General features: G+C 37.5%; 1 protein-coding gene and 1 non-coding gene across 24 annotated transcripts in view; both read left to right on the forward strand.

The window, feature by feature from the left end:
• Window positions 1–14,521: 14,521 nt before the first annotated feature.
• LOC129771037 (inositol 1,4,5-trisphosphate receptor) overlaps window positions 14,522–17,788 on the forward strand; it is a 117,375-nt gene continuing 114,108 nt past the window's right edge. For 9 of the 23 annotated variants that reach the window (XM_055774284.1, XM_055774305.1, XM_055774304.1 and 6 more), the window contains exon 1: window positions 14,604–14,983. The gene's annotated coding sequence lies outside the window, so the exon portion shown is untranslated. The other 14 variants (XM_055774291.1, XM_055774294.1, XM_055774298.1 and 11 more) reach the window with 9 other exon arrangements.
• Window positions 16,426–16,563, forward strand: LOC129772109 (U4 spliceosomal RNA). Its single transcript, XR_008742567.1, has one exon. It is a non-coding gene; the product is annotated as a U4 spliceosomal RNA (small nuclear RNA).

Here is a 17,788-nt window from a genome sequence, read left to right on the forward strand (position 1 = left end):
TACGCATCGGGAATTCCGTCAGATTTGTTTAATATGCTATACATTAGAATCCCCTGGTTTATGGTTAATGTAATTCTAATATACATTAGAATCCCCTGGTAAATGATTAAAATTCATGAAAACTTTAGGCGTTTCCATTTTTCCATACATTTGTTCTGTCCATTTGTGTGCTTTCCCGAACAGAGCTGTCAATAACGAGCAACTTATCGACGACCAACGAAGGGGAAATCGTAGGATTTGAAGTCGCCGTGAACAAAGGAAAAGTAGAAGAATGAAGGGGAATATTTGCCTTGAGTATAAACAGTGGATCTCGCTGAGGCAAAATTTCATTCGGCATCGGACTGTCGAGCAATCCAGTTCAATTTGCTTTCGCTGCATTTCGATCTAAGATTGGACCCCACCAGTGGTAATCCAACTTGGATATCGTCGTTTGCTTTTTCTGTTCGTTATTCTTTATTCGTATCGTGCGTTCTTCTTCCCGCGTCATAATTTGCTACTGTTTTCGAGGTTGTTGATATTAACAAAAAGAGTTTATTTCGCTTGTTTAGTTACCAAGAAAGTAAATGTCGTTCTAGAGTTTTGTATGTGATTAGGTTTCGCTTACCAGTAGCAGGAATTCCTCCACTAAGGGTGACAGCTGCGCTTCTCTCGAGCATGAGAAAGTAATGCACCTTTTTTTTGAGGCCAGTAATATTAACAAAAGCGTTTCTTTTGAGAATAGCGCAAAATGATGAGAAGTGTTTGTATTCCTAGTAGCTTCAAGCCACCAATGTATGGTTCTGTAAGCATGCTATGGCGAACGCTTGTTTGGCGCTTGGTTTACGTTGTACGAACGATGCCTAGAGTTGCGATTGCTTTGAGGCAATACTAAATAACATGTAGCATGATATTTAATACTTGCAAGTGTTGTCATTGTTGTTTCCATTTGGTGCCAAAGATATATTGATGTAGTTATGAGATGTGGAATAATGGTGCTGGTGTAACATGTATATAATCGACTGTAGCCGAGTCTATGTCAATTGCGAAAAAGGCCACCGGAATAGCATTCGAGGTAAATTTTCAATGCATTGACATGAAATAAATTGCGACATACGATCAGCTAGTGTATTGTTTTGCGAGGGTGAAAAATTTCTCTATTGAAAGAAAAATTTTAACGCTTTCGCGTGAGTTCTGTTACAATACTAAAAAATTTATTCAAAAGTTTCACAATATATACATGGTTCCTTAAACTAAGATTGACGAGGAACATCTCCTCTCTCTCTCTTGAAAACCGATAACATATCGGTTTTGTTTAGATCATCTACCTTCCTTGTCCCTTCTTCTAGCGTATGGTAACGTGCAGTCTGAGACGGCTGCACTACCCTAAGAAAATACCTTAAGTTTATAGCACCTCGTCGGTGCGCCTATCTTATTCTTGGATTTCCCCTTTCCATCCTTCGCTCTAAAATAACATCCTTTTATTTGATTACACCCTGCTGGTGTATCTGGCTGAGCGCAGCTAGGGATGGAAAAGGGTAATAAAAATGCATCCTAAATGATGCATGCATTAAATTGTTTACCGGACGCTATCTAAATATTCGTCCATTCTGAATTTATGACCGGCAATAATTTCGAACTACAAGCGTTTTCTAGCCTAACAAAACACTTGAGCTCTTACATCTTTTAATTGCCTTACATTGGTCCTTTCTAAACATTTCTATACCTCGCTTGGAGGTCTTGTTTTTAAAAACGTATATTTTTGTCTTGCTTTTTATAGCCTATTCTTTTTTGCAGCGCTTACATCGCTTTCCTAAGCTAACAATAATATATATGACCTTACCTATGATCTACTCTTATTATTACGGAATTTCCTACTTTATTGCTTTTACGCATAAACAACATCTGTCCGTAACATTCCGGACCCCGTAAATCTACTCCATAGATTTACCAAATTCTTCAGTATTATCATTCTTTTCTACATTTTAATTTAAATTTTTGATAGTCGTTCTACATGTTCTAAATCATATACATTTGCTTGAACATATTTCCATCTGTAGCTGTATCGCTTTATTCTGTGTTTTATTGTGTGATTTGATTTCACTCACATTATTATCTTTTCCTTACACTTACACTTACAAGTTTATACTAGAAAACATAACTTATTATTTGTTTTATTAATAATAGTATTTTTTGTTTCATTTTTATTCTGCATACAGTTATGCAAACTAATCGTAAACATTCGTAAATTTCGAATAATTGCTCTCACTAGTAATTTGATATAACCGTTAATTATATAAACTAACTTCAAGTTTCTTTTTGGAAAATTATGCATTGAGATTCAGTGTTATATAATATTTTCCATTAAAGGAAATGCAATTACATTTTCTTTTCTCTTATAAGATTTTCTTTCATCAAACACAACGTTCCATTTTAATGCTAAGTTATCTCGTTGCCAAGAAAGGAATCTTGAATCCAACATCCTTTTGCTAGTTGTCTTGTTACATTGCTGATATTGTTTTTCTCAAAACATCCTTTTTAAATAATTAGTCAATGTGCTAATCTTTTGGTAGTACAATTACCGTTCCTTCAGCAAGTATTAACATTAAAGTTTGTCTCTGAATACTAAATCCAATTTTAAAGCCTCAGTTCTCATGTAACTGTTCCGACTAATCATATAATACGACTGATCGTAGCTCACATAAACTTTTTCAAGTCGTTTTCTTTATGCATGCAACTCATGCTCTCATAGTGTGATATACTTTGAAATACATTTAAAAATTTCATTCAATTTTTTTTCCTGTTACTTGTATTCAAATAACTCATAATGTCATCTACATTGTATAGTTAACCATCTCCAATCTTTCCCTCAGTTAAGACTGGAAGCTATGCTTTTAATATTCATTTGAATAATGCATTGATCATATTCTCAGCAACTCACATGCTGAGCTTCGCAAACCACTTGTTTAAAAAATCTTTCTTCAGCATCTCACATGCTGTATTTCATCAACCGACTTACTGGTGATGTTGTTACTCTCAGCAATCCACTTGCTGAGTTTTAAGCAATTCACTTGCTTAAAAAAGAAACTTTTGATTTTGACCCCTTCAGCAAATCACTTGCTGAAGGTTAAGCAATCCACTTGCTAACAAATCAGTCTTCCAAATTCTTCATAGCTGTATTTTTAATTTTTTCTACCATCAACTAATTCACAGTTGATATCGCTCCTTTCAGCAATTCACTTACTGAGCTTTGAGCCAATCATTCGTATAGAAACTGGCTTCAGCCTATCACTTGCTGCGCCATAATTTTTTCTTTAGTGGTCAATGTATATTTTTCAGCAGAATACTTGCTATACTTTTAACCCATCAGAGTAATGTTTTGAGCATTCCAAATGCTTGACGCTTGACCGGACAGTCTCTTCATTTTTGCTCTAATTGATATTTTGGACCTTACAAGTTATCATTTTCTTGGGTCCATTTTATAACGAAACAATTGTATCTTAAATTGTATTAAAGTCTTTCAGCAGCTCACTTGCTGAACTTCAAGCAAATCATTTGCCTAAAAATATTTTTCTAATTAATTCAGTTAACAGTTTTGTTAAATTTCCATTTTAAGATTTTCGTCTTCATATTTTATCAAGCTTAAGATTTTCTATACTTTATATAGATATAAAGAATATCAACATATTACAAACGTTGAAAAACAAACTTTCCAACCTCTATATTAGAGAGTTTATAGTTTTGATCTACGGTAATAATTTCCCTATCTGGGCCATAATTTTGCAAATTGCGGAAACATATAATGAAAGAATCCGAACTCATATCTTGCGCTAACTCAAGATGTATTGCTCTCGTTGTCATACAGGTAAATAGACGCCCCTAATACTTAGGAAACAGTCTTCTAAAGATTTGAAAGATATTCAGAGCCATAATTTTCAATTATAAGTAGTCCTATTTTATACGAATCTATGGCTTTTAACTATAACGATCGCATTATTTTATATGTGTCGCCCTATGACTAAATATTGTCAACATGTCACAAATTTTGCAAAATAGAATATTCTTCATCATATTTCGTTAATGATGGTACAATAGTGTAACTCGTGGTTACAGTGTGGAAGTCGTTTTTGATACGACGTCGAGGATACTGGTAATCTGGGGTACAGTATTTATCGAGATTTCCCATACTATAATTATCGACTGAATATGATTTTCTATTGTTGGAATTATTTCTCCTTGGAAGAAATGAAGATTCATTTATAAACAATTCCTTTGGTGTTATTTCTGGCGCTACCTTCCTCGGAGGCTCAATAACACAAATCTCTATATTTGTTGAGTTTTCAAATTGTATGTTAGCATCTTGTGATGAATCATCCATCTTGATGATAACACTTTTGGTTTTACATTGGCTCCCAATTTTTGGGATGAACTTTGCACTTCTAAGGAATTTTTTAAAACCTTCACGCCAGGCTTTCGTCTTCAAATAAAATTTTGCTAATATTTTTGTTCTATTTCTGAGGACTACTTCCTCTACTGCTACAGGTGGTTCTATTTCTTCAAACCGTTTTTCAGTTGGGTATTTTATTTTCTGTTCAACAATCAGTGTTGCAACAGAATTCTTAATTAATCCAGTAGCTGGCCTTTCCCATTCTGGATCTTGAAGGTTGATAGATAGTTTTTCTATCTTAAAATTTTTAGCGTTTCCATTATTGGAATCCGCTATTTCTTTATTTGCAGATATCTCATCCGCCCTGACTTCATGCATCACGCATGGTTTTTTCTTTTCCGCCATAATTCCTCTTTCTGTGGAGGTTTTCGTATTTTCTTCTATCACAGCCCATACATCTGTGATGATACCCGTTTTGCCTATTGCGGGCAAACTATTCTCATAATCAGATTCGCGTTTTGCGACTGATATGGTTTTAAATGGCTCTTTCCTCACTGGGAATGAGCAGCCATCTTCACCGCTCTGAGGACTAACATCTCCTAGTTTTTCATTCATTTCAACTTGTATCACTTCAAGTTTGTCTTCATCATCTGAATCTTCTGACTCAGATGAATTGTCATTTTTCCTCCTCATATACCTAGCCAACTTAGGGTTCCACGGAGGAGGTGCAATTAATCTGGTTACTTTAGATGATTCAAATACTTTGTCATCTGAATCATTACCTTTCCTCCTGCAATCAACTAGATCAGGATTCCAAGGAGGAGGCATTTTTAATTGATGGCATTCCTCTGAGTTTCTAAACTCAGATTCAGAATTGCCATTTACTCGCCTATGCAATTCACTAATTACCCTAAATGGAGGCGGCTTGGTTGGCATATCCTCCTTATAATAATTTCCCCACCCACTAGGATATATGCTAGTAGCGAGTATTCCTATTAAGTCACTTATTCGCACTTTCTTCGAATAATTATATTCTAGATCTGTGCATTTGACACAGATCCACCGATCACCCGTTAGAGGGGCTTGCTTTAGATTAGTGCAACTCAAGTGGAACCATCGCTCACACTCGCAACAATAAATCATCTGTTCCTCATCAGACTCGTGACATAGGTGACAGTGACCCTTCACATTACGTGTGAAGTATTTAGTGGTAATCATCTTGTATGTGTTTTCCATATTCCTACTAATTTTATTGTTTATATTTTAATGTTGGCTCACTTGACCGTACGAATTTATTCCTTTATCATTTCTTTGCTCTCTTGGCCCCTATTTTAAAAACTCCCATGGTTGCTATCGCAACCCCTATAATTCTTAATATAGATTAATTCTATACCTGTTTTTCGATTAACTCATCTGGTGCTGGGATACTACTGCTGCTGCTGGTGCCGACTGGTTCTTGAGTGGTCCAAACCTTCTGGCTCGGATTGTTCTTGTCACTTCTGATAGTGCCAATGCTGGTGCTGCTGCATCTAATGCCACCGCTTGCTTCTGGTTCCGCTGGTTGACATTTCCTGGTATCTCTAGCGATGGTCTCTCCGATTGTGCCGAGGATACTGCTGCTACCTCTTGCTTCTAACTCCACGACCACGTGCTGCTGCGGCAGTTGGTCATATTTATAATAACTGCCTTCTGGTACTTGAATTAACATATATTTATGTGTGTATATAGCATCCACTGCTTTAGTAAAGTTCGCGAAAAGAATACACTCTTTAGGCATCCACTGCCTTAGGAAAGTTCGCGAAAAGAATACACTCTTTAGGCATCCACTGCCTTAGGAAAGTTCGCGAAAATAATACACTCTTTAGGCATCCACTGCCTTAGGAAAGTTCGCGAAAATAATACACTCTTTAGGCATCCACTGCCTTTAGGAAAGTTCGCGAAAATAATACACTCTTTAGGCATCCACTGCCTTAGGAAAGTTCGTGAAAATAATACACTCTTTAGGCATCCACTGCCTTAGGAAAGTTCGCGAAAATAATACACTCTTTAGGCATCCACTGCCTTTAGGAAAGTTCGCGAAAATAATACACTCTTTAGGCATCCACTGCCTTAGGAAAGTTCGTGAAAATAATACACTCTTTAGGCATCCACTGCCTTAGGAAAATTCGCGAAAATAATAAACTCTTTAGGCATCCACTGCCTTAGGAAAGTTCGCGAAAATAATATACTCTTTAGGCATCCACTGCCTTAGGAAAGTTCGTGAAAATAATACACTCTTTAGGCATCCACTGCCTTAGGAAAATTCGCGAAAATAATAAACTCTTTAGGCATCCACTGCCTTAGGAAAATTCGCGAAACGAATACACTTTTTAGGCATCCACTGCCTTTTGATAAAATTCACGAAAGAAATGCACTTTTTAGGCATCCACTGCCTTTGAGAATTCACAAATTCACACTTCTCGCATTCACTGCTGAGAAGATTTCACGAACATCACCTCTGGCATCCACTGCCGAGAAGAGTTCGCAAATTAACACATTTTGTACTTAAATAAAAGGAAAAACTTGCTCCTCTCTGGAGCCACCATGAAAAATTTCTCTATTGAAAGAAAAATTTTAACGCTTTCGCGTGAGTTCTGTTACAATACTAAAAAATTTATTCAAAAGTTTCACAATATATACATGGTTCCTTAAACTAAGATTGACGAGGAACATCTCCTCTCTCTCTCTTGAAAACCGATAACATATCGGTTTTGTTTAGATCATCTACCTTCCTTGTCCCTTCTTCTAGCGTATGGTAACGTGCAGTCTGAGACGGCTGCACTACCCTAAGAAAATACCTTAAGTTTATAGCACCTCGTCGGTGCGCCTATCTTATTCTTGGATTTCCCCTTTCCATCCTTCGCTCTAAAATAACATCCTTTTATTTGATTACACCCTGCTGGTGTATCTGGCTGAGCGCAGCTAGGGATGGAAAAGGGTAATAAAAATGCATCCTAAATGATGCATGCATTAAATTGTTTACCGGACGCTATCTAAATATTCGTCCATTCTGAATTTATGACCGGCAATAATTTCGAACTACAAGCGTTTTCTAGCCTAACAAAACACTTGAGCTCTTACATCTTTTAATTGCCTTACATTGGTCCTTTCTAAACATTTCTATACCTCGCTTGGAGGTCTTGTTTTTAAAAACGTATATTTTTGTCTTGCTTTTTATAGCCTATTCTTTTTTGCAGCGCTTACATCGCTTTCCTAAGCTAACAATAATATATATGACCTTACCTATGATCTACTCTTATTATTACGGAATTTCCTACTTTATTGCTTTTACGCATAAACAACATCTGTCCGTAACAGAGGGCAAGAATGAATCATCAATCAATTATCGTCAACTGATTCTGCAATGAAAAACCATTTCAAAGATTATTCTACTAAGCAGTTGTTTCGAAAATTTCACAGCATAATAGAATAATATCCGAAGGTATAAACAACTTACTTGAATGGCGTTAACGTTCCCTGTGGAACTTTTGCCATCTCAACATATGCATTAACTAGCGTCATTTATTAATACTTACAAGCTCTAGAATACGCGTGATCACAGTGCAAGTCGAAGGAAATTTCTTTGACGAAAAAATTCCCCGGCCAGAACGGGAATCGAACCCGAACACCCGGCATGATAATGTGAGACGCTAACCACTCGGCCACGGGTACACGAAGGTATAAACAAGCGACTTATATAAAATAACAGCGTAGTTCTACGTCAACAATACGGTCGTATCTTGGACACAACCTACTATAATTTTTCATTTTGGAAATGTGTTTACTCCGCCTGAAAATACACCACCATTTTCGCTTTACACCAACGGAACACGAAGCTCAATTCGCGTTGACGGCGGAATGGTGTCGGCATCTGGATACGATATTAGTTTGTATGAGGCCAACTATCTATAAGATTAGTCGGCCCTAAGGCAGTTTTAAATTGCTAAAATTTGTATGAAAGTTTTTCCTTGGCGTTATTTACCTACTAGAAGTACGTTGTTCTGACCCTAAATGAAACTATTTTCTATGAATTTTCAGATATTCTCACCAAAATTTACCATTATAATTTAAATTATCTTTAGACACAATTTTTTTATGATATTTTTCACTACTCGCAAGCAAAAGCAATTTTAATTTACATGGAGTACTAATTTGATTTAAGAAAAATAATTTTCATTCATAATTTTTATTTAAAAATGTGTTCATTTCTTCTGCAAATTCAAACTGTCATGCCTACTCCCCCATTTCGTAATACGTAGCGTAATGCCAGGGTACGTTTATGTAAAGGTAGTCTGGACTGACTAATGCATCAGTAACAGTGAGGCTGTGACGTGTTAGCTTCGCAAGTATCATGGAGCGGTATAATAAATTTGTTTAAATAAGTTTATTTCTATTGTAGTTCAGCCTTATGTATATATTTATTCATTGCAGCGTAAAGATATTCTATTTAGATTTTCTTTCTAATCAAAACCTAGAGGAAATTGTGAACGGAAAATCGGATTTTAGCTTCCTGAAGCTCTTGGTTCAACTCTTGGTTGATGTCAATCAAGACCTTTCGGCGAGCCATTCGGTTTTGATTTCTCGAGGCATGAGAATCGTTTGCCTTTCTGACACTAGGAACAGCTAAAAATAAACTGTTTTGTGTACTATATGTGTAATTTGGATTTGTTCAAATTCACCTGTTGGTATAAGTTTTCGACGATGTTGTACTTCAAAACCATCGATATGCATAAAACAATCTGGGCTAAAGTAAAGCAAGCTAATTTACATGTTTTTAGTATTGCTGTTCAGGTCCTGTCCGAAGAATCGAAGCCATTTCTTCCGGGTGGACACATCCCTCGGGAATCGATTAAATGATAATTTGTGGGATATGTTTTCAAAATTCGAGTTGGACTCGAGCCCGGGTATCAATGGTCGAACGCTCACGCATCCGGGTGCCACATAGAGATGTGCCATCCGCTCATGAGCTGTTCCGAAGAATCGACTCTTTGAAGTGAGTTGACGCGGAACAGCTCGCAAAAAAAATCAAACAGCTCTTCAGCTCACTTTGATGATGATGAAGGAGAGAAAAGAGCTGTAGAATTGAAGAGAGTGTGTGAGCTGTAAGATTCAAATGAACTGACCGTCTCTCGCTCTTCGTGTTAAGACATCAGTTTAGTTTCATTTGTCCCTCGTCTTTTCAACTGTTATATTCGCGTTGACGGCATTGAGCTTTGTTTACCAGTTTAGGGGGCGCCAAAAATAATAATTGGCTCTCAGGCAGAATGAACACGTTTTTAAAATTCAAATTATTATTGAAAATTAACTTCTGTGTATCAAATGAGTATTCTATTTCAATGAAAAACACTTTGTTTGCAGGCGGTGCAAAAATCCCATAAGATTTTTTTTTTTTTTGAAGAAAACTTTCTATTGTAATGTAAAGCCTCAGTAAAAATGTCGGAAATGTTGTACTCGCCGAGTCTGTTGTAAATAATAGTCTGGAATACGTGTTTCAAGTAATTAATAATATGGTGTGAAAAATTTCATTTGAATTTTAACATTTTCAAACTGGCTTCGTGGCTATCGAGTTTGGGACCCAAATTGAAAGTCGGCACTGACAACTGAGCTGAAGAGCTGTTCATAAAGAACAGCTCATTTAGATGAGCTGATATGATCAGAGCTGTTCATCATGATGAGCTGATTTGCACACCTCTAGTGCCACACATCGAGCCATAGAGTTGTCTGAAAATGGAAATATTTTATATATATATTCCTCCGCAGTCGAGTCGCCGTAATAATACCAGTTTCAAAAGGCAGCACAGAAACAACATATCCTGGGTACTAGTTCCGTTATTTTGACTTTAATGGTTCACTAAGTCCTCTATCCCACGTATTATTGACGACGTATTTTCAGAAAACAAGTAGCAGAACACGTAATATTCGCAACAAAAAACAAACACTTGTTATGAACTGAGAGAGAGGAGCCAGCTGAATGACAGATAGTTTGTTTTCTTCTTATTCTTTTTGCGCTTTCTCATCAAAAAATTCAAATCGGACAATTTCAATCAAACAAGTTGTTGTCATTCATCTATGAGAAAAGTGTTCAAACTTGACGTGAATCTTTGTTTGTGAGTACATTTGTGCGATTTGGCTTTTGACGTAGGATTACGTCTAACAGGAATATATGGGGGGAAAACGAAAATTTGGACACTGATCATGTGGGATATAATGAAAGATGTACTAGGTCAGCCCACAACATGGCTTCCAGCAGCATCGGCCCACTCAAACAAGTTTCTTTTACTTCTGATTATTTCGATACAGTTGTCCTGAAGAATTATTTCGATGATTTCTAAAACAATATCCGAAATAATAAGCAAACAAATTTTTATGATTCCTTTGCCGGATGAGATCTGGTGTGAATTTATGGGTGTTTTGGGCTCATTTGTGACTTTTTCCGATCGTTCATTTAGTTTTCTCGAATTCATTCATTGAAAACAAAAGGTGTTTCGAATGTTTCGTTTTGCGGCGGTTGCTATCACTACGCTGCCAAAACATTACCGGTTCGGTTCGGATTACTGTTGCCGTTCAGCGAAAGGTGGTGCAGAAACAAATTTGTGGATTATTAATTTGGGAACGATGTTTTTCACAGCATTTGAGATGAAGTTTTGCTCTTGGCACCAAACAATCAACATGCTAATGTTGAGGGTGAAGGTTTATTCGGATGTTTTATTGCTTCACTGCTTTGATAATGGTTTGCGCATTTAGTTTGTCTACATTACATCTGCACTGTATATAAATATGAAACAATGAATTACGTATTTAGAGCTTGTTTTTCTGAAGTGAAATAACTTGACCTAAATTCGAAGAAATGAAAATAAACCAATATTTTTATTTTTGACAACCTTTGGCGTAGTCCTACGTCCCTCCGGTTATGTCCCCGATATTACCCTTTACCCGACGCAATGTGCAGCGTATGTGGAATATATTATTTCATTAGTTTCTACCAGGTGCATTTTGAGGAAAGTTTTCTGTTGTGTCCGATGGAAATAATAATAGGTTCACTACAAAGGATGCAGTACCAACTGTTTGCATAGGCAGTGATCACGATTCGGAAGAAAATGAGAGTTATACTGCCAGTCTCTCGACGTCTTTTTCGTTTCTTGCTCATCGCTGGTGACAAATTCATATTCAAATTTCAAATTTGGCATGCAGGTCGCTTATCAAGGCAGTAGAATCACTGAATGTCCAATCAAATTGACCGATAGTGTTCCGTTTTCAACGGAAGTAAGATTCATGTATTATAAATCCGCCTATTGAGAGCCACAAATGATGAAATTTATAAGTAGCCACAAACCCATTTTCTACAAAACCAGTGCACAGTCCGCGCACGATATTCAGTTTCACATTCCATTCGACCATGATACAAACGACAAAATTCCAAAATAATCCTACCGAAGCAGAAACGAACAACATAGAGAAAAAGCACTAAAACAATAACAACAGCAACATCAACGCAGTCACGTCATCCCCACTGCGCATCAGCCCATCAGTGGGCAATGAAGTACAGCAGCGTAACGAAGTGAAATCATTCCTTTCCAAACAGTCAGAGCGAACACGTCCTAACGTGAAAGTGCAAGCGAAAAATACCAGAGAAATATAGAGAACTTTTAACCTACAAATTGATAGTTTATTTCTAGTAAGTGTGTGACCATTGTTGTCGGCGGGTTTTCCTCAAACCGCCCGAACAGATAGTGAAGGTGAACCAATCAGTCTCGTCCCCAAAACTAAAAGGTGTGATATAATTAGCTTCACCATATCAATCTTGAGCAGCGATAACATGATCCAATCGCTATACAATCATAATTGAGTGGATTCCCAAGCTGGCACCTGCTTATACAGATTTTTGTGATTTCAATAACTTGCTTTCAAAGCAATTTTTGAGCTATTGAAACTAGTTTTTGGATCAATAACTAACAAACATAAAACGCGTAGACATTCTATCTTTCGAATGAAGCGGTTAACATACCATTTCTATCAACTAACAATGCTCGAAATCCTGTTTCTCTAATGTAACTCTCTCGTTCTTGAAGCTTTGAACTTACACCCCAGTATAGAAATGAAAGATGTAGTCCGACGTCAAAATCATTATTTATGTTATGTTAAAATTTTCTACATATTTCAATACTTCCCCTTGGTTCACCGTGACTGGTTCGCGCTGACATAAGGGCGATCACAACAAACGCGAGCTGGCTCCTCTCTCTCAGGTTATTCGCGACTACGAAGCTGAATTTGACAGCTTGTGTGCGTGAAGCGAATGTCAACAAAGAATTGCAAAAAAAATGTGATTTTTAAACGCACCGTTTTTAACGTTTTTTGCAGAAATTTTCGTAATGGTGAGTGTGTATCGAAAGAACTATCCTCTAGGATGCTAATTTAGTTAAATCACATAAATTTACTGCAGGGGAAAACGTTTTCTTACCGCATCCAAAGGACACTGTCTTTACTTGTGAAAAAGTAAACAAACTTTCAGGATACTAAATTTTAATGAAAATTAATAATTGTGTGCAAAATTTATCTTCCAAACGGTTGGAAAATGAGTTTTCCTTATGCAGTGAAAAAAACTTTGCCGTAGCTTAAGCTGAATTTAACTTATAAGTGTTTTTCTGTGACCTTGTTTCATGCATTATCAGGAGCCATCAGTCGGAGAAAATGAAACCTGCTACGTGGCTGTGGAGTTTGCGGATGTGTTCGATTACGCTGCGGGTGGAAGCCGTTTAGTCGTCGAAGGCGAAAGAGTATTCAAAGCTGGACATATTTTAATAGTTGGTGTTGAAGAAGTTCACGATGAAGTCTTCAGTATTTTCTCGTCCTGCCTCCAGTCATCATCTCCAAGCTCGGAACCCCCTACAATAAAAATTCGTACGAAAATCTCTTTCTCCAAATAGTTGTTTTCGTGTTCCTGTAGAGCTGGCAAAGGGACGTGCAAACACGTCATGGCTGCTTTGTGTCATTTGCTTAAGTATGTTTTATTTTATTTCTTTATTATTGCACATTTTACACCAAGTTGGACTGCTTCACACTTTTTCAAAAGTGCGAAAATGTGAATGTGAATACTTGGAGAGTAGAAGTTCGACACGGTGAAATGGAGACTACAAATACGGGAGGTTTTTGTAGGTTCTATCTTTAGCCGTAGTCGTTGGATCCAGTCTAGATACCGCGATTTGTCCATTTTCGGAGGAAGGCATGAAAAGAAATTCCGGGGCGATATCTCTGCTTACATCCGGGGACGACACAAACAATACGGCTTTTGAATTTTGCAGATTGTTCGGAGTCAGCTTCAAGCTAATTTCGTCCGACTTGCATGTTCTCCGGGCAATTTGCGCAGCTTTTGACGTCCATATTTCACACATTCTAAGGAAAATATTTTGAAAAATATTAGAGCACTGATTGAATAGAAGCCAGATCTTTGTATTTTAGGTACTTTATGAACACTAAGCGGATATTTTTATATCAAATTTCATTAATTCGGTTTACCTCTCTCGCAGGTAGATTGACAGAGGGTGTACTTCAACGGCTTTTTTTCACTACTAAATGACAATAAATTTTGGTTCGGAGCATCGAAACAGCTAAGGAAAACTATTTTTCAAAAATTTCCACTAATTGTAAGATAAACACGGTACAAGTTTCCGAGAAATCAGTATATTAATTACAGAGAAAATATGCAACGGTTTGTTTACATATTTTTCACTCACACGCGAAACTTTCATAGATGGCGACACCGTACCTTCGATGACGCGAATGAATAGCTTTGCGATCACATCGAGTCCAGGTTACCTTTGCATAAACGTACCCTGGCTCAATGCCATCAACGCTGATGGTGTTTCTGTCTCTGAATGCCCATTCATCAATGTTTTGAAGTCTGAGAACGTGTTCCAATTGTGTACCAAACCACTGTAACGAGGGATGTTCGAATTTATGCCCAGTTCAGTTCTTATTAGAATATAAGCTACGCCATTCATTCGACCCATACAAGCGGAAATGCTCCATTCACATGCGTACAATGTGAAAATGAAACCCAGCTGTGTGAGATTTCTTACAAGAATTATGCTCTATCCTACGAACATAACCACCCACAACACCAATCGCTAGCCCCTCTCTCCGGCGGTTCGCGATTCGTAGCGCTTATTCGCGTACTCGCCTCGCGCTCGTCAGTGGTTCGCTAGATGTCAAACGGTTCGGTGGTGGTTTTCGGTTAGTCTCAGTTCTACGGCGGAACTCCTCGCGCAAAGTTGTTCTGTAATACATAAGAAGAAGAATAGTGTTATTACTGTTATATAGTGTTGTTTGTTACTCTTGGGCAGCCTTTTGCACTTCCATATACACCCGGAGTAAGAACGAGAGCTTTTTGTGTGAGGAGCTGTCGGAAGCAGAAGTAAAAATTACAAGGTGTTTTCAAAGATTGTTGCGGATTGTCACGGTGCGAAATCCGCTTGTGAAATGTGGAACCTGGTTTCAGCTTACGCGTGCACCAAGGTTCGCTGAAAACGGTTCTGTTTTCCCCGGGGAAAAGAGCAAAACATGAGTGCAGCCCATTAGCACAAGGTACCCCCTGATGGATACACGGATTGGGTGGATGGAGGAGCGGAAGGTGTGAAACGGGCGCCACTAAAATGGAAGAAGAAAACGAAACCCGTTGAATGATCTGTCGGTGTCTGTTCAGAGTACGAGAAGGGGAAAAAGCTCGCGAAGAGAGTGTGGAGTGATCGTAAAATATGTACGGAAAATTGTGATTAAAATGTGAATCATTTGCTCAATTATCAAGCGTTGCCAGTGTGTAACAAAGTTTTGGTTCTGTTCGATTGCGACAGCTCGAACCGAAATCGGCCGACTATTCACCATTTGGATTAAATGGCCTTCCAAGGTCACAAAACTGGTCTTGCATCTTTCTGCTGCTCATGTTTGCCTTTTTGTTCGTTTTGGTGGGAGCGGAATTTGATCCATATTCGTTTCAACTGCAATCGGTGGCCGTTGTTGGGGTTTTGATGTGTGTAGGATATGAAAATAAAACATCGTGATTTTTTTATTCAGAAATATCAATTGTTCACAACCCTTGATGAGTTTTTCCAACTTACCGTACCATGCCGATGGTTGTGTGGTTTGGTGAGGTAATCACATGCCCTTATAAAATGGTAGCACTAGCACTATAGATATCTATAACTTAATTCAATGATTTTCAACCCTTGAGAACTTCGGACTTTATGGGTCACAAAAATTGAGTGTTTCAGAAGGTGTGACTTTTATAATAAGTAAGTAATAAGTGCTCCCGTGGCCGAGTGGTTAGCGTCACACCTAACATGCCGGGGGTTCGTGTTTGATTCCCGTTCTGGTCGGGGGAATTTTTCGTCGAAGAAATTTCCTCCGTCTTGGACGTGGTCACGCGTATTCTAGAACTTGCCACTCATAATACATTCAAGGCGTGTTATTTGGCATAGAAATCTCAACTAAATACTTATAAAAATGACGCAAGTAATACTGCTTACGTAGAGACGGCGAAGTTCCCCTAGAAACGTTAGGGCCCTTTAAGAAGAAAGAAGAAGAAGACTTCTGTAATCACCGGATAGGACGGAGACGCTTAGCCAGTATTTATTTAGACGTGATCCTATTACTTCTTACCGCGGAGGTTTTTGGCTGATGGTTTTCATCCCTCGCTCGGTATGTCTCTTTTTAGCCAATCTGGACGCATCTGGCTCGTCCATTGCACACATATTGTCAGAAAGATCACCATACAGATGTAGCATCACTTGAACTGTGCAAGGCTTTTGATCGAGCATGCGGATACCCTGTATTAACTAGTGATGAAACGGATAGTGGTTTCGCTGGATATCGGATATCCGGTCAGCTTGGAGGCCGGATATCGGCTCTTTATTAGCAAATACGAAATTAAGAGAAACGACATGTTCAAATGTGGGAGAGAAATAAACACATTTGAAGATATTTTTTTAAAATGAATATTAAGTTTTTCGATTAGAATAAATATCCTATTTAGCTTTGCGCAATGGCGATATCGTAACCAATGAGGTTTTACCTAGGTGTGCGATTATTGCTAGTTGAAAAAAAAACCATTTAATAGTGTATTATGTTTTATATAAGAAATTAAGAACTGTTTTTTTTCCTTATAATGGTTTATATTATGGTAAGTAGATTTTTGTAAGTGTTTTGAGGTAATTCTAATACTGACCGAGTAAGAGTAAAAGTTACATGCAATCAGCAATCAATTATTTTCATTGAGATTGGGAACAAACTTAGAACTGTCTTCAGGTGGTACACTTACTTCACCACAAATTGAAATTATTATGATCGGCGACACATTCACTAATTTTAAGACTCAACTGTTAGGCTTGGTGGAGAAGTGTGTTGGTTTTTTATATATTCGAGGTATTTTCGCATGTTACTACATGATAAAAGTATTTGGATAAGGACGAGACTGCACAAAGAACATTGAACTTACTTCGCATGAGAACACCTTTAAACGCTGAAGAAGTCTTTTTAACTACTTAGAAAAAAATGAAAATTATCTGATTGCAACATTTTTAGACCTCAGGTTCAGATCAGACCATTTAGGAGTTCTCGAAAAGTAAACAGACAGACAAAAAATCGTCCTACAAAAATATCTTGAGACAAATCTTCTGATAATAACAGGTCATTGCCGTCTTCAACGAAACAAATGCGATTAAGCTGAATAAAACGTTGATGATTTTAGTTGATAATAATTCAATTTTAATAACATTTTTGACATATCAGTAATCACACCATATTTTTGATCACTTGTGAATGATGTTTATATGCTACTGGATGACTCGGCAAACTTCGTCCCGCCCAAAATTTGTTTTTTGTTATCAATACTTTCAAATATTCACGTTTTTTTACTAAGCGCAAGTTCATGAGTCCAATCGCAGAACTGTTCATTGATTGATCTTCTAATCGACCCCGTTGAATTTACCTTTTACTAAAAAATACTAGTACTTCTACCAAAACTCATTATAATATCAGATTATTTTCAGACACAATTCTCGTTCAAGATTTTTCAACCACTTGCAAATAACATGTTTCTCCGTTACATGGAATAAATGTTTGATACAGAAAATATGATAAAATAAAAACAGACCCTTCCCCTCTTCTCCCCTTAGAGAGGGGGAAGAGTGTCTATTCACCATAAAAACGTTTCGTGCCCCCTGAAATATTCACATGCCATTTGGCTCCGTTTGCTTGATTTATTTTTCGAGTTATGCAGAAATCAGTTTTTCATTTGTATGGTAGACCCCTTTAGAGAGGGGGGAGGAGTGTCGAACCACCTTAGAAATGTTTCTTCTCCATAAAACCCCCACATGCCAAATTTAGTTCCGTTTG

The sequence above is a fragment of the Toxorhynchites rutilus genome, chromosome 2 (genome assembly GCF_029784135.1).
Source record: "Toxorhynchites rutilus septentrionalis strain SRP chromosome 2, ASM2978413v1, whole genome shotgun sequence".
NCBI classification, from domain to species: domain Eukaryota; kingdom Metazoa; phylum Arthropoda; class Insecta; order Diptera; family Culicidae; genus Toxorhynchites; species Toxorhynchites rutilus.